The sequence below is a fragment of the Phyllostomus discolor genome, chromosome 3 (assembly GCF_004126475.2).
Source record: "Phyllostomus discolor isolate MPI-MPIP mPhyDis1 chromosome 3, mPhyDis1.pri.v3, whole genome shotgun sequence".
NCBI lineage: Eukaryota > Metazoa > Chordata > Mammalia > Chiroptera > Phyllostomidae > Phyllostomus > Phyllostomus discolor.
The window spans coordinates 163,057,697-163,084,050 of record NC_040905.2 but is presented as its reverse complement, the minus strand read 5'-3'; the positions used below and the strand labels follow the sequence as shown (position 1 = coordinate 163,084,050).

The 26,354-nt window shown below is 34.0% G+C and overlaps 1 protein-coding gene across 10 annotated transcripts in view; it reads right to left on the bottom strand.

The window, feature by feature from the left end:
* The window catches only part of RFX3 (regulatory factor X3), a 274,512-nt gene that overhangs the window by 197,743 nt on the left and 50,415 nt on the right, over positions 1-26,354 (bottom strand). The window lies entirely within an intron of this gene.

Genomic DNA, 26,354 nt, shown 5'->3' with positions numbered 1-26,354 from the left:
TGCAACCCAGGTATGTGCCCTGGCTGGGAATCAACCCAGTAACCCTTTGGTTCACAGACCGGCACTCAATACACTAAGCCACACCAGCCAGGGCCACAGTGGTTTGTTTTTATTATTCTCCTTATTCTGCTTTCCCATTCACAAATGGACTGACATACTAATAACCAGTTTGCTAGAATCTAAGAATAACCCAAATATTAATCCTCCCAAAAAAAGTAGAGTCAAAAATCACTCTTTAGTCTACAGGAATCATGGCATGTTTAAAGAGAATATGAAATAATTAAAAGAACTAAATAACTCCTTCTACACCTTTCAGCCAATCCCCAAGCGCATTTGCTATACCAGCTATCTCTAAGAGTCCTCAGTCCATTTTGAGGCCCTCTTGATAAAGCACCCTACCATAACCCTCATTTTCCAATTGCTCTAAATTCTCTGAAACTAATAGCCACCGTTTTAAACTCTTTTCTCTTTGACCAATTCAACTCGGAAACTCCAAAACCTCTTAGTGGTTGTTCCAGGCCCTAAGAGTTTACACCTATCCTATAATGAATTGGTTTTACCTATCTTGATTCCCAAACTACTCTGAAATTCAAAATTCAAAATTTTAAATCCTGGTGTGAGTTACTGTGTGGTTTACAGCATTTTCTCATCTCCCTTTGTGCCTCATTTCCTTCATATGTAATACTATAATGAAAAATAGTACTTTCTTTCATTAATATGTGGATCGAATGAACAAATTGAACCAACAAGGAAATTAGAGGCAGATTCAGAAAACAGGCTGACAGCTCTGGGGAGGGTAGGGGTGGGTAGAAGGATGGAGCAAAAAAGGAGAAAAAGAGAACACAGCCAACAGTGAGGTAATTGAGTGGGGGTGGGACGTGGATAGAGGTAGAAGAAAGTATGGGTGGCTAAATGATGATGGAAAAAAATTAAAAATTAAATAAAATTTAAAAAAGAGTTCGTGTAAGAATTAAGTGACAGCATACATGAAAGAGCTGATGAAAGAATTAAATGACATAGTACACCTAAGCACAATGCGGGCACAACACACTGAAGTTTCCTTCCAAGATGTCACCAGATGAGTGTTTATTTCCAGTCTCTCAAGTAAAGGTTTTATCACTTTCACTGAACCCTGAAGAAGATACTCAGCTTCTCACATTCTCCCCAACAATCTTTGCCAGCTTCAAGGCTCACCAGCAACTTACACCCAGACCTTTCTTTAAGATTTCCCCATCTCTACACTCAGTTCCATTCCTCTTGAGGATTTCCAGCTATTTTCATCTGAGGGCTGGCTCCCTGGGCATCTCTGCCTCACTCAATTTTCTGTGCTTATTCATTAGACATGGTTTCATTTGCCTTTGCTTCAGTTTTTACCTGCCTGGTTCTCTTCCTCATTAGTGCTGTGCTCTTACTAATTGCAATCCCACACTATCAGTTTAACTCAATGCTTTTCTATTTACATTGATTTAAAAGACCATTCTTTACACTTAAACTAAGAGATAGAAAATTAAAGTAGAGTACAACAAATATTGATGACTAGAGTCCAGGGAAAAAAAAAGCATTTGGCTAATTCTCAGAAAATGATTTTATTTTTACAATCAATATACATTTATGTATTTGCCTATCAGATCCTGTGATTCTTCTGAACTGGTTGCTTGATGAGCTGTAAAAATTCAACTTGCTTAAGTGAATGGTAGCTACTGAAGAGTAAAATAAAATACTTGCATAGCAAGACAGTGCAAAAAATAAATAAATTTTCAAGAAATATTCATAAGTACTAAGTAAGATTGCAACTATACCCATACAAATTGTTTTAAGCTTCTCCCAAAATAGTAGTCAGATCTACATGCAAATCTCCCAGATTAAGAAAATCTCAATTCTAGAGTTAGAACATGCTGATTCCTAATAGGGAATATTCCTCTGCAATAACATAAATCAGTTAGGACCAATGTCCAGATATTTTAATTATGCTTAGTAGTCACTGTTTTCCTATTTTTACTTTTTTGTTTCCTCTTAATATTCTCTCCCAGTTCTGCTGGATAAACAAATATAAAATGCTCAGTGATGCAAAAGAAAGTATTATTCTTTACATAAATATGAACTATTTGTCTTTCATAGATTCTATGCTTGCTAATTTTCCTAATGGAGTATAAAGTCTTTCCAATATCCCCAAGTTAATCTCAACCTGCTTCAAATTACCATGGTTTGAAATTTTGCCTCAAATACTGATTAAGGCTATCAAAAAATATATATCAAATGAAGTGCCATCAAAGACAGTGTTTTTTTTTTAAGTAACGAGAACGATTAATAAAATATTTCTTAGAATTTTACCTTAACAATTTTTAGAATCACTCTATTCAACTCAGGTAAATTTTATATTGCAGTAATATTAACAAATTATTACAATGACCTAATTCAGCACTACCTGAAAAAAAGGCTAAAATTTTCTTTGCAACTCAATATTTGTCTTTAAAAGAACTGCTATTACATCTGACACCCAGATCTTGACTTCTCATACCATTTTCCAGTAAGAGAACCAGGGGTCTCTGGAGAAATGAGGAATTCTAAGGGCAGAGTAGAAACTATAAAGGTGAATCTGATGTACCCCACAGTGCCAGAAACTAAGGCAGTACTCAAAAAGAAACAAAACAAAACATAATGATGAGGGTAAGTCAAAGAATTAGGAATCAATTAAAAAGATCACAATGGACAAAGTTAGAATAATTTGAGCAACAAAATAAAACAGTGTTGGATTATAACCCAAGGTATAAAATAAATATGACTCCATAATTACATAATTAAATGACTTAAATAAGTGCGGGGGGAAGACAAATCGCTCATGCACAAGTATTCCAAATAATTTATGAAGATACTCCACCTTCAAGGAGGTGGAACAAAATGCCCCACTCTTTCAGAGTGGGCTGCACACACTGATTTCCTTCTAAAGAGTGAAGACTGGAAAGGAAGGCAAAAAAGTAACTTTATAGTGACAAAACCTATTAATATTAGGGAAAACTCATTGCCTCCTATATGCTCCCCAAATGGGAACCAAGCCCACAACTCAGGCACGTGTCCTGACCAGGAATCAAACCAGCCACCTTTCACTTGCCCAACCAACTGAGCCACACCAGTTAGAGCTAAAAATGTATTTTAAAAGTTAAAATAAAGCTGCTATTACCTTTGACTTTGTGACATTTGATATCTAGCTTACCTGTGGAGACTCTAGTTTAGACCACTTCAAGCATACAATTCTTCACAACGCTCTCAAACCCCAAAGGTCACTTGCATTGCACTAGAATGGAAAAATGGGAAGCAGAGCCTTGCATTTGAGTTCTGCTCTTCAACTATCCACGTGACCAAAAGAACCAATTTTCTCATCTATAAAATGAGGCACATGTGCGTAGAAGACTTTCCGTGTATGGACTGTCTGCATTATCATCAGTGTCTCATCTCTATCTGGCTCTATTTTTTCTGGCTTGGCCCATTCATATGTCAACTCAGGGCCAGACCTGGCTTTTTTCAGTTTGTGTCTTTAGACTTTCTAGTTATTAGAATAACCAGAAATCAGATACAACTGTTGCCTATATGTAGGAGAACAGGAGGCTAGAGTGGGAGGGAAACAAGATTTGTATTGTGTATACTCTTGGGCTATCTGAATTAATTTTTTACTATGCATAACATAAGCTCTTTAAAAACTTATCACAAAAGCAACAAGAAATCCATTATTACTCAGGGATTACTATAGTTTTCTTATTTCTATCTTTGTATCTACCATCTGTGTGCTATAGTACCATAACAAAAAGTAAGAAGTATGGCTGTAGGAGATTAGTTTAAAATGATTTCAATCAACTTCTTTTGTACCAAATCAGCTGTTTCAAAATAACATAGCAGTCCTGGAATCAAAAGTGACTTGGCAGAGAACCTAGGCCTGTCTATTTACTAGTTACTTAACCTCACTAAACCCCAGGTTCCTCATCTGTAAAACTAGAATAATGATAACCAATTTCACAGGTTTATTGGAAAGATTAAATAAAAATACTTGTGAAGTCCTTAGCATAGTATCTGGTCCACCTATTACTGTCATTATCAGCATAAATGGAAGTCTGTGGGAAGGTATGAGTTTTAACTCAGCCCTGGAACCAGAAACAAATTGGAAGTTTTAACACCCCTAAAATACACTTGGTTTTCAGCAATTATTATTCTCAGTTCTCTAAAGAAAAAGTTTTCAATAACTAAAATGAATAGTATTTCCTTCTCTGCACAGGAACATCTCAAATTATAAGAAACATGTAAAAGTCACACACTATTGGTAATATCTTTAGAAATGAATAATTCTTATGGACTGTAAAATCAACAAAATATTCAAGGACAATAACAAAACTTGACTAATGTGCAGAATGCTACAGTTGAAGTTGTCTTTGGGATTCTGCCAGAAGATTGTGTTAGTTTAAAATTTTAGGTTCTAGCCCTGACTAGATGGCTCAGTTGGTTGGAGCATCATCCCATACACTAAAAAGTTGCAGGTTCAATTCCCATTCAGGGAACATACCTAGGTTGTGGGTTCAATCCTTGGTGGGACACCTATGTGAAACAACCAATATGTGTTTCTCTCAAACATCAATGGGCGAGACCCCCTGCTTCCTCTCTCTCTAAAATCAACAAACATATCCTCAAGTGAGGATTAAAAAAATTTTAGGTTATATTTGCATCCTGGCCTTTTGCCTCACTTTACTATAAAAGGGCATATCATATTTTACCTAGACACAATTTTTGAGACTAGTGGTAACATATGCAAATAACTTTAATAAAAATACGGGTTGAGAAAGGCATATAAACATCTTAGATACTCAATAAATATTTGCTGAATAAATTTTGTATCCATAAATATGTGAATAAATAATGTTACCAATGCACAATTCTTCCTACAAGTTATTAGAAATGTCCCTTTCCTGTCTCAAAAAAGTAGCTAAACAATGCATTTTACCCTGATTCCTATTTTATCGTGGTTTTTAAATTAAAGCATATCAAAAACTAAAGTATATTTCCACTTACAAGATCTTTTGTGTATTCGCATGGATTGACATATATACATACACGTGCAAAGGCAACACTAGAGCAGAAATATTATGTGTACAGCTATATACTTGAATGTAACTTCAGATATGGAAGTACTGCCTTACCAAAAAATATATTTGAGAATTTTCTATAGTTTCTAATTTTTTGCTTTAAGGTGTTGCTACAAAATTTCTTAAAACTGTTTCTTGCTTTTGAGGGCACACAAAAACAGCTCATGTGTATCTGGTTTTAAACTGCACCTAGCAACTTAACTGCTACTAGAGAGTCAGAGCATGTCATCACTGAATTTTTTGACTATGTTAACAAATGCCTCTTACTTTTTGTTATGGTGCAATAACACACAGATACTTCTAATATGTTATCTGTCTTCAATGAATGAGGACAAAGACTTTTAGGCAGAAATATTGCCTCCTCTATTACCAAGGTAAAAGTGCTGTGTGAGCAGAGTATAAAACAATTAGCTCAAGCATGAAAAGGCTACTGAAGTCTTCACCAAAAAAATAATATCTGAATTGACTCTTGGAAAGTAAGTAGTCATTAAAAGATTGCAAATATGTGTAAAAAACATGGCAGTATAAAAGTAGATTACTTTCATACAAGAATAATTAATTTCATGTAGCTGGGATTTAAGTTGCACAGAGTGCAAAAGATAGCCTGAAAATAGGGAGTCAGTTACAAAAAGGCCTTGTAATCTAGGTGTTCAACACATAGGATAAATAAAATGAAGCCAAGGCTCCCTATAGAATCCTATGCAGCAAATTAGAAGAAATGAAAATGTATACCCCAAAACACAGACAGATCTTTAAAATAGTGCTGAGGGCAAATGAAATGATGTCTACAGCATAAATACCAGTAATGCAAAATTAAAATATATGCACATCCAGTGTTTGTGCACACACAAAATAAATCTCCATGTTTTATAGGGACAGATACAAACAAAAAGATTTAGATAAAAAAATATGAGAATAGTCACCTATGGAGAGGAAATATGATAAATATAAGGAATAGAAACAAAGAAATTTTTTAAGTGGATAGGCATCTGTTTGATATCCACAGACATCAAAAAGTGTAGTTTTCCTATGAGAGAAGTTTTAAAGTCTGAGAATGGCAAAATCTGATGTGATTTTTAGAAGAAAGCTTGGCTCAGTGTGAAGTATACAGCCCTGTAGCTATAGATTCCCTTTTTCTGCACATGCTGAGTAGATCTTTAGCTATCTGTAAGAAAAGAATAAACTGCCAATAAGTAAAGATGGGTGTATAAGTTTTGATTATAAATGAAAGTGAATACTAGGTTGGACAGGGAGTCAATTGCCACAAATAAAAGCAGTATCTGAAAACTCAAATTTGACTGTTTTCTGGGCATATTATTTAAAACATTCCTGCACTGAAGTAGATTAGATGCTGGACTAAAATAAATTCTAAAGTTTTCATCAAGCTGAGTTTCTGTTCCATTTTCTTATAAGTGTGCCAAAGGAAACAATGAGAAAGTAAAGTAAAGCCTCACTTAGTATGTCTTGGGAGCTCAGAGTAGATAGCTGTAATAAACTCAAGCCCTGTCACTTGAGAGATGAATCTTACATTACCAAGAACTGCTTCATCTGTACAAACAGACTTTCTATAGAACTGTAACTGAACACTACAGGCAGTGAGCCAACATTTTAAAATTTCATCAAGTTCTAGTGCCAGGTGACGACTGTTGGCTGTGGCATGATTTATGCAATATATTTCATCTAGTTATCTTAGAATCAAAGGAATTTTACCAAAGTGTTCTCATTCAGACAAACAGGAATGATTTCTACCCCAATCACATTTGTGAGAAGGGGAAAACACACCTGGGAAGTTCGAGGACAAGATCCTATGGATTAAATTTTGAGAATTTAAAATCGGCACCCACATGGAGTAGTCCTCTATTGTGAAGACATTGTTTTTTCATTTGGATTTAGAAAACTAACCAAAAAGCAACCATAATCAAAACAGAGTGTAAAAAGTATATGTGCTATGTGTAAATAATATGTAATATGATTAACAACACGTTCTATTTTTATAACTTTTCATTTCCATAGACATGCTCAGAAGGGTCACATGTCTGTTTTCCCCCTTTTTGGTCTGTGCTGCAGTAATGACAGGCCATCTTTTCCCTATGACTCTTCTCATGAAGTACCCTTTCAGCCCCTATTTATCCATCATCTCATCCTACTATCTTCTTACTCTACTTAGAACAAGGTATATTTTGATAGAAGGTGGGATGTAAAAGAGGGCATCTTGCAATCACAATACTAATACAATTTTATTTTTAAATACTACCTAAAGACGGTAATTTATGTTACTCATAGGTGATGAGACAGGGATACTAGCTCCTTTCCCCTTTATAAAATATGTGTTGCTTTTACAATTAACAAAAAAAGATTCCAATAACTATACAGGGATGTGATAGGAGGAAAATTTTAACAAGTTCTCAATTTCAAAAGATGCATATCAAAGAACCTTAGTCTGAGCTCTTCCTCTTGCCTTCTATCATTATCCTGGCTTATAACGCAACTTAGATATGAGTGTGCAGACTCACTAGCTCTGTCATGGGAGACTGCGACAAACTAGACAACGGAAGGCAGAGCTTAGAAAATCCAAAAGTTACAAATCAGGTACCTATAGAAGGAAGACATTAAATCTATTCTGGGGTTATAAAAATTAAATTATATTATAATAAAATGCCAAGTTTCCTTATAATAAGACATTAAATCAGCACCTCAGCAATTTCTGCTAAAGCCTAAATGGTTTCAAATAAACACAGTAAATCTTGAGCCTCAATATGTATTCATGCATGAAACAAAATAATATTCAAAATGTCACATAATGGATTTAACATTATTGTTACAAAAAGTTCAATAAAACAATTATCACCCTGATATTTGCCCAGTTTTCCTCTATTATGCACTGATCAAATAAGATAAATCAACGTTTCAAAAAAAAACAATATTAACTTCTAATGTTCAGTTTTATTTTCATTAGCATTAAACTGGAAATTAACACTGAAGTTGTATACCCTACTCATGTCACTTATTCACCTCATTCTTTGTGTACCTTAACTGAGGCAGGATTTCACAGAATCTCAGAGCTAGTGCCTTCCCTCTCAGCCTCCCAGACTTAGGAGTAATAAGAGGGGCTAAAAGAGTCCTCAAACAATATGTTATATCACTAATTACATTCAGACATGATAGTAGTCAGTTATAAGCTATACATGTACACTATCAAAGTGTTCTAAAACACTGCTCACTATTGTGATTTCTAAGGATACATAATTCTATTTCTAGTTATAAAGGATGATACTGATATGATCATTTAACCAATCCATTTCCTAACAACTGACATATTTTTACTACATAAGAAACATATTTTTACTATATACGCAACATATTTTTACTATATATGCAACAGTGACCTACAAATGCCTTCCAATGCTTCTATTGTATTCTCACTTTGATGTAATGTTCCCGGAGAATAAGTTTTCCAGTAAAGCCACAGGTTATCATAATCTATAAAATATGATATTTCCCAATAGGTTATAACATCCATCCCTGAGATTTACTATTTCTTTATTTTTGTTCTTTCACTAATATTCATGTAAAATATACATTATAGAAGTAGTTCCACTGATGCCTTTAACAGCACAATTTGTAACTTGGCTTTTTATGTCATTTCATACAGTAAATAAATGTAAATGCAACTCAGGGGGTGAGATACTTTATACAGTATAATCATGCAAAGTATTAACAATATGCTTAATGATTTAGTTACAACTATTGATTTATGGTTACATATCAAATAATGATTTGGTTATACCTATCTTATGTAATTATGTAGGTGGTATTCCCTACAATTTAAGCATTTAGCAAATTCATACCTGAGAGAAATTTCAAGTTCATGATTATGCAAGAGGGGAAAATGAAAAAGGACTTATTTAAGAGTCTCATGGAATTCTATTTCATATAATTTAAAATATTTCAGGTAAATCTGAAATCTCATTATTCTAATAAATGCTACATAATATTTATCAAAACAAGAATATGCTAATGATTTATAGGACATAGATTTTTTTCCTTCAGGGAGTTTAGTGTAAGCTAGATACATAAGCATACACAGAATTTTTTTAAACCTCATAGCAAAACTAAACAGTTAATATTGATAGAAGTATATTAGAAAACAAAAATTTTCATTGCATATTAATATAAATTGAGTTTTGTTACTATAATTTTTATTCATCTAACCCAATTTTCCAAATCTCTAAAACAATTTTAAAAGATACTATGTTAGTTAATAACTAGCACTGGATAGCCAATCAGCATTGGTCATCCTGACCCTAAAGTTTACAGAATATGCTTTGGTTAAAGATAGAACAGTTTTAACACCAACATGTAAAAAGCCATCCAATAAAGTTAAATCAAATCAATGACTAAGCCATTGGAATACATCTACCAGTCTGCTCATCTAAAGAGATAATTTAAGAACTATCATACTTTCAAGGAATATATTCTTGCTAGGGAGAAGTACAGTTAAAACAATATTCTGTTGATCAAAGCTTTTTTAAAAATTCACTGTAATATAACAATTACCATACACAAGTCTGTTAAGAACTCATGGGCACTAACAACAGTGTGGTAATTGAGGTGGAGGAGGGAGGGAGGTGGAGATGGAAGTGGAGATGGCAGGATAAATGTTGATGGGGAAAAAAGTTTTGATTTTTTTTTAAAAAGAAGTTGAAGTATTAACAAAAAGTATGACTTAATGAGAATATACAATGGACTTCACAAAATGTTTCAATGAACAAAAAAATTTCAAGTATTAATAACTGAAATATATTATCACATATTTTGGCTTACTGATATTAAATTCACATCTAAAGTTAATTAATTTTTAACTTGCGTATCAAATTTTACAAACACCTATATGAACATACTAGCATAAGCTATTCTGTTTTCTTTTTTATTTTGTTTTTAGGTACCCATAAACATTTGGAGAAAAACTGAAAAAGAACATGCTCTTTATTATATGTTAAAATATTTCTTATTTAAGTGACAAGAATTAAGTTGTTAGAGTAACACAAGGGAACTACTGTATTTCCCAGTTCATAAATCAGTTGGTGTTTACTCTTCTCAAAAACAAAAGAAAGGGAAACGTTCCTCAACTCATTTTATGAGGCCAGCATTAACACTTGATTTTTTTTAAAATGACAAACACAAGAAAATGTAACCACTACCAACATTCCTCAGGAAAATAGACACAAAAATATTTGTAACAAAATCCTAACAAACCCAGTAACGTATATTAAGTGTAAAAAGTGTAATAAATTGTGACAAAATCAGATTTACCCAGAAATAAAAGTTGCTTTATCATTTTAAATCAGAGACTAAAAGAAAAAAAGCATAAGATTATCTTAATTTAACATTCCCTTATGAATGAAAACTGTCACCAAACTAGAAATAGAAGGGAACTTCCTCAACTTGAGAAAGGGCATCTACAAAGAACCTTTAGTTAACTGCAAATTTAATGGTGAAAGTCAGAATGTTTTCTTTGTAAGATCAGAAAGAGGACAAGGATATCCTCCCTCACCATTTCTTTTCTACACTGGAAATACTAATCAATTCAGTAAGGCAAGAAAGATTAATAAAATGCAGAAAAAGTAGACAGAAAGATGTAAAACTGCATTTGCAGACAGCATGATTATCTCTGCAGAAAAGCCTAAAGAACTTCTTTAAGCTGTTAGGAGTAAGTACATTTAGTAACATGACAAGGTTATAATGTCAATATATAAAAAGTCAAACATATTTTAGTATCAGCCAAGTTAGTATAGAAATTTATAATAACATATCATTTATAATAGTATCAAATATATGATATACTTAAAGATACACTTTAATAATATATGTAAGATTTATACACTGAAAACTTGAATACATAGGTAAGAAAAATCAAAGGCCCAAATAAACATACAGATATATCATGTTCATGGATCACAACAGCCAACATTGTTGAGATACTAATTTTCCTGAGATCAACAGAGTCAATGTAATTCCAATCAAACTCCTAGGAAAGATTATGGAATATGACAAGCTAATTCTGAAATTTATATGCACATTCAAAGAACCTGAAATAACCACAAAAAATTTTTGAAACACAGGACTAAGTGGGAGGAATTATATCAATCTACTTTTAAGACTATAAAACTACAGTAATCAAGAAAGTCAGATATTTGTGTAAATATAGTAATAAAAAATTGGAATAGAAATATACCCACATGGATATGGTACATTGATTTTCAACAAAAATGGCAAGGAAATTCAATGAAGGAATTATAGTTCTTTATAAAAAATGGTGCTAGAAATATTGATACTCATGGAAAGATATAAAACAACTCACATCATATATAAAAAATTAATTTAAAATTTATAGAGTTAAAGATAATATAGGGTAGAGCAGAGTAGGTTTACAGTTGTGAGTTTGCAAAAAGTTTATTCTGTATTATTATTTATTATTGTAGGATTTTTTTTATACAAACAACTGTAAACCTCATCTTGGCCCACACTGTATTATAAACTCATAGTAGAACCCATGAGACAATTTAAGTGGCATTAGGTTAGAACAAAATTTTTAATATTCCACACAAAGCCCCAAAAATAAAACTGATTAACTTGATTAAAATGAGGTTTTTGTTCTTGAAAACACACACTTGGGAAAATGAAAGCACAAGCCCACAGATGTAGAAAAAAAGTTCATAAGACATATTTCTGATAAAGGATTTGTAACCAGAAAACATAAACATCTGAAAACAACTCAATAAGGGGACCAAAAATATATATTTCTTTTAAAATAGGTAAATGGTTTGGACACTTTACAAAAAAAGATATGCAAATAATCAACAAGCATATGAAAAGATGCTCAACATCACTGACTACTTTAGAAACACAAATTAGAACTACAGTGAGCCACTACTACATGTCACTGAACTAGAGGTAAAATTAACAGCACTGTCAATACCATGTGTTGACAAGGATGCAGAGGAACTAGCACCCTTACACTTCAACAGTGGGGATGTAAAATGGTACAGCCACTTTGGAAAACAGTTTAACAGTTACATATAAAGTTAAACATATCCTTATCATAGGACTCAGCAATCTCTCTCCTACTTAATCATCAGACTGAAATAAAAACATATACCCAGACAAACACCTGTAGAAAACATACATAACAGCTTCATTCATAATAGTCAAAAACTAGAAACAATCCAAATACCCACCAACCTGTAAAAAGGATAAATAAATTGTGGCATAGCTATACAATGAATTACTACTTATCAATAAAAAGGAAAAAACTGCATGAATAACATACAATGTAAAAGAAGTCAGGTAGCTTCAAATGGACAGAGCATCATTTTGATAAGCGAAGGTTGCAGGTTCCATCCCCAGTCAGGGCACATACAAGAAGCAACCAAAGAATGCATAAATGAGTGGAACAACAAATTGATGTTTTTTTCTCTCTAGAAAAATATAAATAAATAAAAATAAAAAGTAAAAGAATCCAGATACAAAAAAATTGTATACTCTGACTCCACTTATATGAAATTCCAGAAAAGGAAAGACAATAATGACATACAGAGATCTGCAGTTGTCTGGAGCCAGTGGATGAGAAGAAAATTGATTATAAAAGGACAGATACTAACTTTTGGAGGTGATGAAAGTGTTTTGTATCTTCACTGTGATAATGGTACATGACTGTATATATTTGCCAAAACTCATCAAAGTATATATTTTAAATTGGTAAATTATATTGTATGTAAATTACACCTCAATAAAGCCAATAAAAATAAATCAAATATATGTTGAAGATATACATTAGTAGGAATATCTGACAACTTACCTACCCAAGAAATAAGTACAACTTGTTTGAATATGTAAAAATGCTATAAAGAGAGAGAGAGAGAGAGAGAGAGAGAGAGAGAGAGAGAGAGAGAGGGAGGGAGAATGCAGAAGGGTATCAGTGGACAAGTCGGTCTCTCATCCTACAATTTCTATCTTCTATGCCTGTTTTCACTGCATTTATACTCACAAGGAATCTATGTTAGTATCTGAGGACCTGCTTACTAATTAAGGTATCTATATTCTAAAGGATGCTTTATCAAAATAGAATACTTTAAACTGATAACATGTATTGCAGTCTTCTCAAGACAGGGACTTTCCACAAACCACTTACAATCCGAAGTCTTTACCCTATAAATCAGAGTACTGGTGGTCTGTCAGCATAATATCAGTCAGCAGATATTAGTATCTCCCTTCTAATAACTTGCTAAACCATGTACTAAACTTTATCTCCTGGCAAATAAACCATTATTCATCAATATGTCAATGTGGATGTATTACAAGTCACATTAAAATATTCTTGCCCTGGCTGGTGGCTCAGTTGGTTGGAGTTGTGGGTTTGCTCCCTAGTCAGGGCACACACCTAACCTAGGTTGTGGGTTCAATCCCAGGTTGAGACATGTACCAGAGGAAACTGATCAATGTTTCTCTCTCACTAAATGTTTCTCTCTTTCTCTCTCTCTCTCTCTCTCTCTCCCCTTCTTCTTCTCTCTCTAAAATCAATAAATATATCCTCAAGTGAGGATTAAATATATATCCTTAAAAATTACAAAATCAAAGGTATTATTCTTGTATTCCAAGAGCTTATTATAGCACACCTTAGAAGTGAAGGCATACACACAGTATACTTTCATTAATAATACAAAATACTATATATTATAAAATATATATAGTGTATACATATATATTACACACAATGATGAATGCTAAAGATGGTAAGACTGCTACAATGAAAAGAAAGCAAAAGAGGGACAGAATGAGCTGTGAGGAACTTGACTGTTCCTGAACAACAGGTGTGAAAAAGATGAATGACCATGACAGGACACAGATGTGGCTATGTGAACAACATTTTCTGTGGAAAAAGTAGAAACTACTTATCTGAATTGAAGGTTAAAGAGAAGTACAAGATAAGACTGGGAAGATAGGATTCATTTATCCAAGAAACATTTATTGGGTACCTATTATATGTCAGGCACAGTACAGAAATGAAGCTGTTTGGAAATTCTAGACAGGAATTTGGTCTTTTTACTGTGCAGCAATAAAAGTAATAGAGTTCTACATCGCTCACAGCAATTTCAGATACATTATCTCAACCAATCTTCACAACAAATGATTTAAACATAGGGGTAAAAGAAGCTTAGGAAAGTGTATTTTTATGCTTAATACCATATAGCCAGAGACAGCAAAAAAAAAGTCTTCCTACTCCTAGCCCAGAGCTCTTTTCTTGCCTCATTTCTCATACCATTCAGCTCCTTTTCTTGAGAAAATGTCACTTTCAAGTGTAATGTGATCAGAGCAACACTGCAGTCAAATACATACGGTCATGTTGTACAGGCTGATTCAGAAGGCAATGAACATGGAAGGAAGGAGATCCACTAGTACTCTACTATAATAACCCAGGGGCAGGTGGAGTAGTAGGAATAAAAGTCACTGTCTTTGAGACTATATAAAAAGATTCAACTGGGTATCTATTTGAAAATGCCCAGAGGAGACCAGTACAGCCACTGATAAAGTTGAAATGTCAACAAGTGGATCTATTTTATAGGGGAAGTCATCTAAGGTGGTCAAATTATCTCCCAAACACAAAGATATTTGGTCAAACATTATGCAAGTCTCCACCTCTAAAACCAGAATAACCCAGGGTTTACTGCCATTGAATATTTTGTTTACAGTTTATTTAATTGTTTGTCTATTCTTAAAAGTCTAGACACTCCAGCAGCCTGCAGAAGTATCAATATTCACAAAGCCCAGTAAGAGTTCATGCCCACTTTCTGGATCATGCTTTCTAAGATAGCTGGTATCCTAAATCGATTAGAATTAATAAACATATGTTTAATTAAACCTATCATTGAGTCAAGGCTTTCTTTAAGAGGTTTGGGGCTATTTACCAATCACAAGTGAATGCCTAATCAAAGCTGTGCAACTGAGAAACTATTTTAAAACCTACAAAAGAATGAAATATATCTTATCTCTTAGACGGAACTACTTCTCAGGGCAGAGTTATATTTGTAATTTCTCCCAAGAGTCTAAAGAACTATATTGTTTTATGATATTAGTTAATTGATGAGAACATTGGACTAGTAGCTCCTTAATAACTATAAATCCAGACCCTAATCCAACATATAAACTAGCTTTTAAAGGGGGATAACAAAGAGGATTAGGACCAAAGAAGTGAGGACTAAGCCCAACTAAAATCACAGGCAACACGTAAAGAACAAAGGTCATTGCTGCTCTTTGCAATGGCCAGCAGAGGTTGCCAATGTACCAGGACACAAAGGGCTTCCCCCTCCACCTCACAGACACACAAGGAGTTGTCACCAAAACAAAAAGCATTTCCATGCTATAGAATGAAGCCCAGCATACTAGGCTCATCTCAGAGCATTATTTAACAACAATCACCAAGTTTTCTTTTTAACTGCAGCTTCTGGGCACGTGTGGCAGGAACAAAGGAACCGCAGAACACATTGAGTGCTTTTCAGAGATGATCACACTTAGCCACTCTCTTACCAAAAGAAACCACCAAGCTTGATACAATTACCTTTCCAGAAAAGATACCTCGTTTACTTTTGAAAATGGATATTTTTACTGAAGAATAGCACAATTTAGTCTTAAAATTCTTATTTGAATAAATGTGTTATTTAGCTTCTTCAAATAAGGTGAACCAGTTACAGTTGAAGGAAATGTTTACTTACTAGGTACAAAATCATAATGTGATCCATAATATGGAACTATCAATCTTAAATTATAAATACTAGTATGCTTAAGAGGAATTTCCTAATATTGAACAGTCAGGTGAGATGCCGTCCATCTGTGCATCTCTCCCAGAGCCAAGAACACAGACACTCAAATACACCAAGGGGCAATCACAGTTTAAAATTCATTTCATGATTCTGCTCTACAATTTTAAGAATTATGGATCTAGCCCTTTTGAGCTCCACACACTGCTATTTCTTGTAGAGAGGAACTCTGCTGTCAATCACTGCTCCCTTTTGCCACGCAAATATGTGCTGCAGCTTTCACTTGTCACTCCTATTATATGTAATGTAGGCAGCTTAGCACTAAATCAATTTAAGGAACTGCAGAAGTTAAATACATACATTATTATTATGATGACAGAAAAGGCAATGAATGTCTTGCAGCTCCATTTGCCTTCTTTGTTAAGGAAGAAAAAGCTAATTATCTGCAGCTGTCAACCATGAAGTCCTAGACCTATTTAAGTCAACATTAGCCTTGGACAACTGAAAACATTTCTCATATTTCTGCTCGATTGTTTTCTTTTTTGTGAATATTAAACATTCTGAGAACAATGTAAAAACAAGTTGAAAATGTGAAAGTACATATTTGTATCCATTTTCATAACCAATTCATTTTATTATTTCAGATAACTGCCAATTTTTTGTAATATCCATTCTCCAATTAGTGTAACCAAAATTTAGAACAGATATAAGCCCCTCCACAAAAAATTCGTATTAAAATTCAACTGAAAGCACACAGACTGTTGGTTACAATGAAATCATGTTACAGATGATCAAGGGAGAAATTCTATTTATTTATTTAATTAACAAAAAAAGAGAGAGAAAAAATAGTTCCTGAATTTGAAATACTGATAAATGACAGAAAAGTCACACTGAGTCACAGACATCTGTTTGTAAATTCTCTTTACTAATCATTTGTTTTCCAATCTAGTCCCACTAGAGTCTAGAACTATTTAATTTTAAATTTTCTTTTTTCAAATGTTAAGATTGACTTGTACATTTTTAGGATATCAAATACAAATAAAAAAGAATATTCTTAATAAGTCCAAGAAAAACAAACTTATCATCAATATATATACTGTGGAATCTCTTAACATTGTGCTCTAAAAAGTACACAAAGGTCATTTTTCTTTTTTGAATTCTTTTTTTGTATCTTTTTAAAACGTTCTTACCCGAGTATATGTTTATTGATTTTAGAGAGAGAGGAAGGTCGGGAGAGAAACATCAGTATGAGAGGAACACTGATTGGTTGCCTCCCACACATGCCCTGACTGGGAATTGAATGTACAGCCTAGGCTGTGCCCTGACCAGTGATCAATCCTGCAGCCTTTGAGTGCAGAGGACAACACTCCAACCAACTGCACCACCCAGTCAGAGCATTCTTCATTCTTGATGACAAATATAAATATTCTCGGCATTTGTTCTGAGTTTTCAGTAATAAAATACTACATTCTTTAGAAAAGCTCTTCTCACAGAAATAGCCTCAATAAATATTAATTTTAAATTTCATATGAAATCACTGCCCATTTAGCTTTCTAGTGAATTTTTAAACAAACATAGTATCTATAGATGTTACCAACATAAATAAATCAAAACCTACATAATCAATAATGTAAGAAAAATTTTGACATATGGACTAAAAAAATTATCATCTAAAAAATTAGAGCCCCATGTTTAAGTTCCAAATCAGCTTCAAGGGAAAGCCTTTTCTAACTACAGGTGACCCACAACTCCAAGATTGTGATTTGCCACAACTCCTCCTTATAATCTTGAGGAATCACTACTGTATTTCCTGGAAACAAAGGAGAAAATGTCAAGAAACATTAAGTATAATAGCATGAAGAGCAAACTCATCTCGCATTCAATAAATCACATGTGAAAACTGTTAAGGTATGATTTGCGTTTCTCTCACACCAATGTCTCTCTCTCTCCCTTCCTCTCTAAAATCGATGGGCATATCCTTGAGTGAAGAGTAAAAGAAAAGAATAATAACTTTTGTGTACTTTTTTAGAGTACAATGTTAACATGGCTTATAGGGGTATCCAACCTTTTGGCATCTCTGGGTTGTCTTGGGCCACACATTAAATATACAAACAGTAATGAAAGCTGATGACCAAAAAAAAGATTTTAAGTAAATGTATGACTTTGTGTTGGGCCTCATTCATAGCCACCCTGGGTTGCAAGCAGCCTGCACACCTCAGGTTGGACAACCCTGGATATGATACATAAAGAAATAGTATAAAGCATATGATTGTCTAACCACTATGATATACAACTGGAACTGATAAAAATAATGTTGAATGTAAACTGTTATTGAAAAAGATGTGCAACAGGCATAAGAAAAGACACTCAATGTCACTAATTACCAGAGAAATGCAGATTAAAACCACAATGAGATATCGCTCACATCTGTCAGAATGGCTATCATCAACAAATCAGCAAACAAGGCTGGCAAGGATGTGGAGAAAGGGGGAATCCTTTTGCACTGTTGGTGAGAATGCAAATTGTTGCAGCCACAGCGAAAGCAGTATGGAGAAAATTAAATATGGAACTGCCTTATGACGTACTCTAATTTGAAAGAACATAAGCACCCCTATGTTCATTGCAGTGTTACTTACAATCGCCAAGATTTGGAAGCAGCCCAAGTGTCCATCAGAAGATGAGTGGATGAAACAACTATGGGACATTTACACAATGGAATAGAACTCGGCCATAAAAAAGAAAATTTTACCCTTTGCGACATCATGGATGTACCTTGAGGACATTATGCTAAGTGAAATAAGCCAGTCAGAAAAAAACAAATACCATATGATTTCATTCACATGCAGAATCTAATGAAAAAACTGAGCTCATAAGCAAAATATTGACAGAATCATAGAGAGCAGGTTGATATCTCTAGGGGAGGAAGGAGTGCAGGGATCAAGCAAAAAAGAAAAAAGACTCATGACCATGGACAACAGTGTGGTGACTGTGGTGGGGAGGGGTTCGGTAGAGGTAGAAGAGAGTCTACATGGAATAAATGTTAATAAAAAAATACAATAAAAATAAAAAATAATACAAATGGGAAAAAATAATAAAATTGCAACCAAAAAAATAGTATCATTAAGTAACTACACTACACAAGACTCTAAGTATACTTCCCAGGGTTCCCAAACTAGTATTGACAGGATCAACATTCCATCTCAACTTTTCTTTAAATTTATTGGGATGACATTGGTTAATAAAATTATATAGGTTTCAGGTATATAATTCTACAATACATCATCTGTGTATTGTATTGTATGTTTACCACTCCAAGGCAAGTCTCCTTCCATCACCATTTATTCCCCCTTTACCCTCTTCTAAGTCCCACCTTCCTCCCCCTTCCCTTTGGCAATCACCACATTATTATCTGTGTCCATGAGCTGTTTTTCTTTTAACTTAATCTCTTCAGCCTTCTCACCAGATTCCAAGCCCCTCCCCTCATGACAGCTGTCAGTCTCTTCTCTGTATCCAAGAGTCTGTCTCCACTTTGTCAGTTTATTCTGTTCATTACAGTCCACATGAGTGAGATAATATGGTATTTGTCTTTCTTTGACTGGCTTATTTCACTTAGCACAATGCTCTCTAGGTCGATCCATGCTCTCACAAAAGGTAAGATTTCCTTCTTTTTTACAGCTGTGGTCCATCTCAACTTTTGACAACAATGACCAGATTCTTTATACAACATAATACTACCTCCTAGCAGAGTTCTTCTCTAGCTTTACATTTTTAGAAATTTGTTATCTATCAAGATTGAGAGACAGTTGCCATCCTTTACAAATGATGCTGGTGACTGTGTTATCCCATATAAATATAAACATGACAGAAATGAGAAAAATATAATTAGGAGGTAATCCTTAGCTTTGAAATAAAAAGGATATGACTGATGACCTTCAAGGGTCCTTCTTGCATTACCTTTCTAATATTTCTTGGGTTGTTTATTTTGCTAAGATATTTGAGAACAGCTAAAAAGCTTCTATTTTTTCTAACTTTCTGAAATCTATTCAAGATAACATTACAATTTCTATTCAATCACTATTCTATAAAAATTTTAAGACAGCATTTACACTAATGTAATTCTCACAACTGTGACAGGGATTAGGTGAGAGGGCTCAAAAAGACCGTGATGAATAGCAAAGCAATTCCAAATGCATGTCTGTCCTATTCACAATTTAGAATACTTCCCATGACCTAGCTGATGCAACCATAACAACAGCATAACTGTTGTTATGTACATCACTGTAACTTTGTCACACGCCCCCTCGATTGGTCCTCAGAACAACTCTGTAATAAAAGAAGGCAGGTAATATTCTAAACTCATTTTACAAATAATGAAAAATGATTCCCAGAAAATTTAAATCCTTTGCTCAAGGATCCTTACAGAGGCCTCAAACATAGTCCTCCAGACTCCAAATCCAGGGCTTCTTTTGTTATGTAATTTACTGTCAATTACAAGTTGGCTTCAATATATCTTTCAAACATTTGTATGCCTATCCTGTGTAACCTGGTCTCTCTAAATCTGAACTTCGCTAAGTGTAACTGAGCTCATGAAGGCATTATGTTTATGCTTATGTGTGATATAGTAACTTACATTTCTAATATAGTAAGTTTATGAGACATACACATATTTTCTTAACATATTTATGTAAGACTGTCAAAAGGATTTCCACCCAGATTTTGAAGGCTCAAGAATAGGTTTCTAATTATTAGAAAAATCCTACTTAACTCCCAACAGGAAAAAACAAAGATGCCTAATTTGGCAATCTATTGGGTTGTAAATCAGCCTTTTCCTTGCTTACATCCACTTAATAGGTCAGATAGTAATACTACTGCCTTTCTGTTTTTAATTCCTCAGAATCTTCCTGCCCAAATGCACTGCCATTACTGAAACCCAGAATGATCTCATTTAGTAAAAGTTTCTTGTTCTTATTAGGCCCTAATCTAAATTACAGTATAAAGACATAAGGTTCTGTTCTCAGGACTGGCTTGTGATAAAGGGCACTGGCTTGCCACGTGGCCTGATGAAGTCCTGGGACACAGAAGGATCCTTTTTTGGGGGGCGGGGGTTATCAGTCTTAGAGCAGGCAATTTATGTTCAACCAGAAAAATAAAATATAATCTTTGGCCATCTGGCTCTGTAACACTCTATATTTGTTTAGAAAGGTCACTGTTGTCAAGTTATTGAATGTTATCTCTGGAAATGACAGGAAGAGAAAAGTTTTGAAAGCAGGCCAGGAATATTAAAACACCGGATATTAAGTTGTAAAATAGTATTTAAAAGGTTGGGCTTTAGTGTTAAACAGACCACCGTTGAAAGCCTAGCTCTACCACCTACTAGTTAAATGTTCTTTGGCAAGCCGGCAGCTTTTAACATCCATTTTCCCATTGATAAAATATAGATAATGACAGTCTAGAAAGACAGTGCCATGATGAAATGATTAGCACATACATAGCACTAGCTTATAGTTACCACTCAAAACTTACTACATAATTATCTTCTGTGTTGTATCCTCATTTTTTTTTAATTTTGAACAAAACTAAAATTTTTATTACTGAAATAAATATTTCTCCAGACAGAAAAGTAAATGGAAAGACTCACAATTTATGCTATGCACATCAAATATGTGCATTTAGAGCCTATCTCTAATGAAAATTTCAATCCCTCTTAAGTATTTAAGCAACAATCATTCTTTTCCCATCAGCTTTGTAACACCTATTACTTTGTTGGTGGGATGACCAGGTTGCTGTGTCACTGAAGAACAAACACTAGGCAATATCAAATCCACATATGAACAACTTCAGTGGGACTAGTACTCTGTCTTATTCGTCAACTGTTACAATATCCTGATTTTGTTACGCAAGTTAACTTTCTTTGTATTATGTAGTTTCTATCAATATTTCTATTACGATAACAAGATGATCCACATTTGATTTAGACAGGCTATTCAGACCCTTTCCCTCTGTTTGATTAGCAATGTTGTTAAAAATATACAAATAATTAAAATACACATTTAAAAAAGCAGCTCAATCAGAACTCCATCCAGAATGTTGCCAGAGAGCAATATTTTCAACTCAGTAGGCCAGATTTCAGGTCGACTTATGAAAACTCTTAAATATCTCAAAGGTGGGCATATATTTTACCTGCACTGTGACAGGAATGGCCATGAGGATGTATTGAACTGAATTCTCCCACCACACATGACTTGTTTCCCCAAGATCAAAGTAGACACGACAAGATAGAGCAAAAGCTACAGTCTCAGGCTAGAAAGAATATTTTCATGTTTTCTACTTCAATAATTAACTGTTACACATTTTCCTGTTTGGAGTCAACAATAAAATGCACACATCCTCCATTTGAACCACTGGGTGGATTCTCTGCTTTCTCCGTAATAGTGACCTAGAAGATCTGGGAGTAATTAAAAACAAATTTCAAACTTTAGGATACATCCAAAAAGACTACTTACAGACCAACAGGAGTCTAAAATATGCACACTGAATTAAAGACTATAAACAGATCAGAGAAATCCATAAGCTTATATAGAAAAAATATATCTGAGAAGATCTCCATACCAGCCTTCACCCATCCAACCTACAGACCCACACTTTCCATTTCCTTTCCAACTACACCAACAGATGCCCACGGCGTGATGAAAGCTCACAGTCTGTCAACTACTCTTTGGTGTACCCCTCACAGTTCTACTCCCAAAGGCTGAGTTGTATGTTCTCCCAAAACCAGTAGTATTTATTCCAAAACCCCATTAGGGGAGTTCTATCATTACTGTAATTAGCTAATTAATTAAACATTAGATAAACCATGAAACCAAAAACAAAAGGTATCTTTAAAACTAACATCAAAACTTTGAAAAGAGTTGATAAAGGCAAGTTACTACAAAACATTTCTGTTGCAAGAGGCAAAGGTAAGAGAATATAAAACTGAGGTAAAGCATGAAATATATAGTGCTTCTTAAACTTTAGCATGGAGGCTGTGTGAAAACATGCATTGCTGGGCCTCATCCCCTTAGATTCTGACTCAGTAGGCATGGGGGAAACCAAAGATTTTACATGCTGGCAAACTCCTACATGATGCTGATGCTGCTGGTCTGGGAACTACACGTTGAGAACCATGGCTTTTCCACTGTCTAAATTTTTAATCTACATTAAAGAACAAAATATAAACTTGAAATTGTTATGAATATAGATTTATAAAAGACTTGAAGTTCCAATTAGCAAATCTATATACTACAAGGAAAGGCCTTGGGCCTAATGAAAAGACAGTTCATTTATATGTTAGTGAGATATACACATCATTTTTATGGTCTACTATTTTAAATGACTTTTTCAGTTAATGTATAAACTATGAGAACTCAAATTATCTGAAGAGATCTCCTGTCATATATGGTTCATAAAAATACCACTAGAGTTTGAAATTTCCTTCACCTTCACTATTTGTAAGGAGGAAATTCTAATGTGATAGCCTCCTTGGTTAAAAGGCTTCCTAAAAATACAAGCTCACAGTATCAATGAAGCCTTAAAAGTAAAAGCTATGATTATCTTCACTTTACAGATGAGATTTCTGCCTCAGGGAGGATAAGAAACATCTAAAGGTAAGTCAGCCAACAAGTACAAGAGTAGAAAGTTGAATACAGATCTGCCCCCAAATTTAATGTGTTTCTTTTTTTTTTCAACCTTACAATATTACAGTATAGTCTTTAAAAGAGAGAAGTTAGAAGCAACTTCAGGCCCCAATACATCTAAACACCTTCAAAACAAAAAATGCCCAAATATATATAGCTGTGAGAACTAAATGAATCATAAGCATTATTATATCTGCTGTTTTGAACATAATTGTAAATATCACCTATAAGCTATACTTACTATTAAATGCCTAGACAGGATCATCAAATACAGGGCACTAGAAGGGAGCCAATCTACCAACAATGAAGTAGTCTTTGGCAACACAACTCCACTTAGCAAGACATCTGTGAAGAATGGCTCACAGTAAGATTCACAAGCAGATGCCACAGGGTAAGTGAGGTGGAGACAACCAAGTTCAGAGAGAGCTGCAGAACACATTGGATACACACTGAAGTAATACATTCCAAGATGGGGCATTTATGGACTGCTTGGAAACCAAAGCAGACAAGCCACCCCAGTGACAGCAGTCATCATTATGATGACGCTATTAAGGCAAGTTTATAATTTTAGAAACTATAAGTAGAAACAAAAAAGAACTGTGCCTCACCATTTCTGTTAAATGGTGAAGAAATTCAAATGTCCAGTTTTATACCATATTCAACACTGAATTCTAGGATCCAGCTCTTTCCATAGGTTTGGGACATTCTCATCAACTGTTTGAAGCAGCTTTCTGTTCCCTCCTCCCTATCTTTTCCTTCTGGTATACCCATTATTCTTATATTGCTCTTTCTGATGGAGTCAATGTAGTTTTCATAGTATTCTTTTATTTATTTTTTTATTTTTTGGAAAGAAGCTCAACTGCATTAGCCATTAGTGAAATACAAATAAAAACTATCAATACATTGAGACACCAACCCATACCTCTTAGAATGCCTCTTATTAAAAAGACAAGTAGTAAGAAGTAACAAGTACTAGAAAAAGAAACCCTCATTCACTGTTGGTGGGGAATGTAGATTGGTACAGCCACTCTAAAAAACAGTACAAAAGTTCTTCAAAAAAGAAAAAAAGAAGGAAAGAAATTAAGACTAGAGGTACCTTCATATGACCAAGGAAACCTTCTTCTGGGTATCTAACTGAAAAATTTGAAAACGTTTATTCATAAAGATATATGACTCTATGTCCACTGCAGCATTACTCATAGTAGCTAAGACAAGGAAACGACCAAAGTACCCTCCAACAGATGAATGGATAAAGATGTGGTACATATGTATACAATGGACAACTAGTCGGTCATAATAAAAGGTGAAATACTGCCATTTGCCTCAACATGGATGGATCATGAGAACATCGTGCTAAACAAACTAAGTCAGCTGGAAAAAAGTCAAGAACCCTATGATTTCACTCATATGTGGAATATAAAACTGAAAGTAACAAACAAACAAAAACTCATAGACACAAACAACAGTATGGTGGTTACCAGTGGGAAAGAGGGATAAGGGAAAGTAGTAAAGGGTAAAAGGGTCAAATACATGGTCACAGGAGATTTGACTCTGGGTGGTGAACACAATGCATATATGGATGATATAGTTTAGAACTGTACACTTGAAACCTATATAATTTTATTAACCAATGTCACTTAATAAAAATAAAAAAATAAAGAATAACATAAAACTTAAAAATAACTAAAGGCATCTAGGTCCCTTAAAAATAAAATATGATGAAATAAAATACTGGCCCCAAATGATGTTCTAGTGTTTGAGATCAGGGAAGTGTAAAGATCTGCAGTAATTGTAGGACACCTCCTAAAATAACTATTCTGTTTCTTTAGAAAGTGAAAAATGAGTAAATAAAATAAAGACTTAACATGTTAGCAGTAAGTTAAGAACCTAGGAATGGTTAGGATAGTCACTATAAATGTTTCTTAATGTTTTAAAAAACAAAATAATAAGTGTTGGTAAGGATCAGAGAAATTAGAGCCGCTGTGTACTATTAATGGGAATGTAAATGGTACAACTATTATGAAAAATAGTATGGAAGTTCCTCAAAAAATTAACAGAATTGCTATATAATCCAGCACTTCTAGATGTACATCCAGAAGAATTAAAAACAAGATTTCAAACAGGTATTTGTATACCCATGATCATTGCAGCATTAGCCACAATAGCCAAGAGGTGAATGCAACCTCAATGCCTATCGGTGGATAAACGGATAAAAAAATGTGGTATACAAACACAATGGAACATTACTCAGCCTTAAAAAAAAAGAAAATCCTATCATATGCTATAACATGGATAAACCTTGAGGAGATTATGCTAAGTAAAATACGACAGTCACAAAAAAATAAACATTACATGATTCTGCTTGCAGTATATAAGACATCTAAAGTAGTCAAACGCTTAGAAAGTAGTTTGGCCGTTACCAGAGGCTGAGGCAAGGGGGGGAAAGGGAGTTATTCTTCAATGCGTAAAGGGTTTCAGTTTGTATAATGAAAAAGTTCTAGAGATCTGTTGAACAAATGTCCATATAGTTAACTCTATTGCACTGTACACTTAAAATGGTTAATATGGTTTAAAAAAACTAAGAATAAAAATGTCTTGAAAACTCTGGTAAGGTTAATAGAAGTATTAAAAGGTTTAATATTACTGAAGAAAACAAAATAGTCTCACATGAGTAGATTCAATTTTAATCACTATAGCCTCTTAATACCAATTTCCATAAGATTCTAGGATTCTATGCTTTA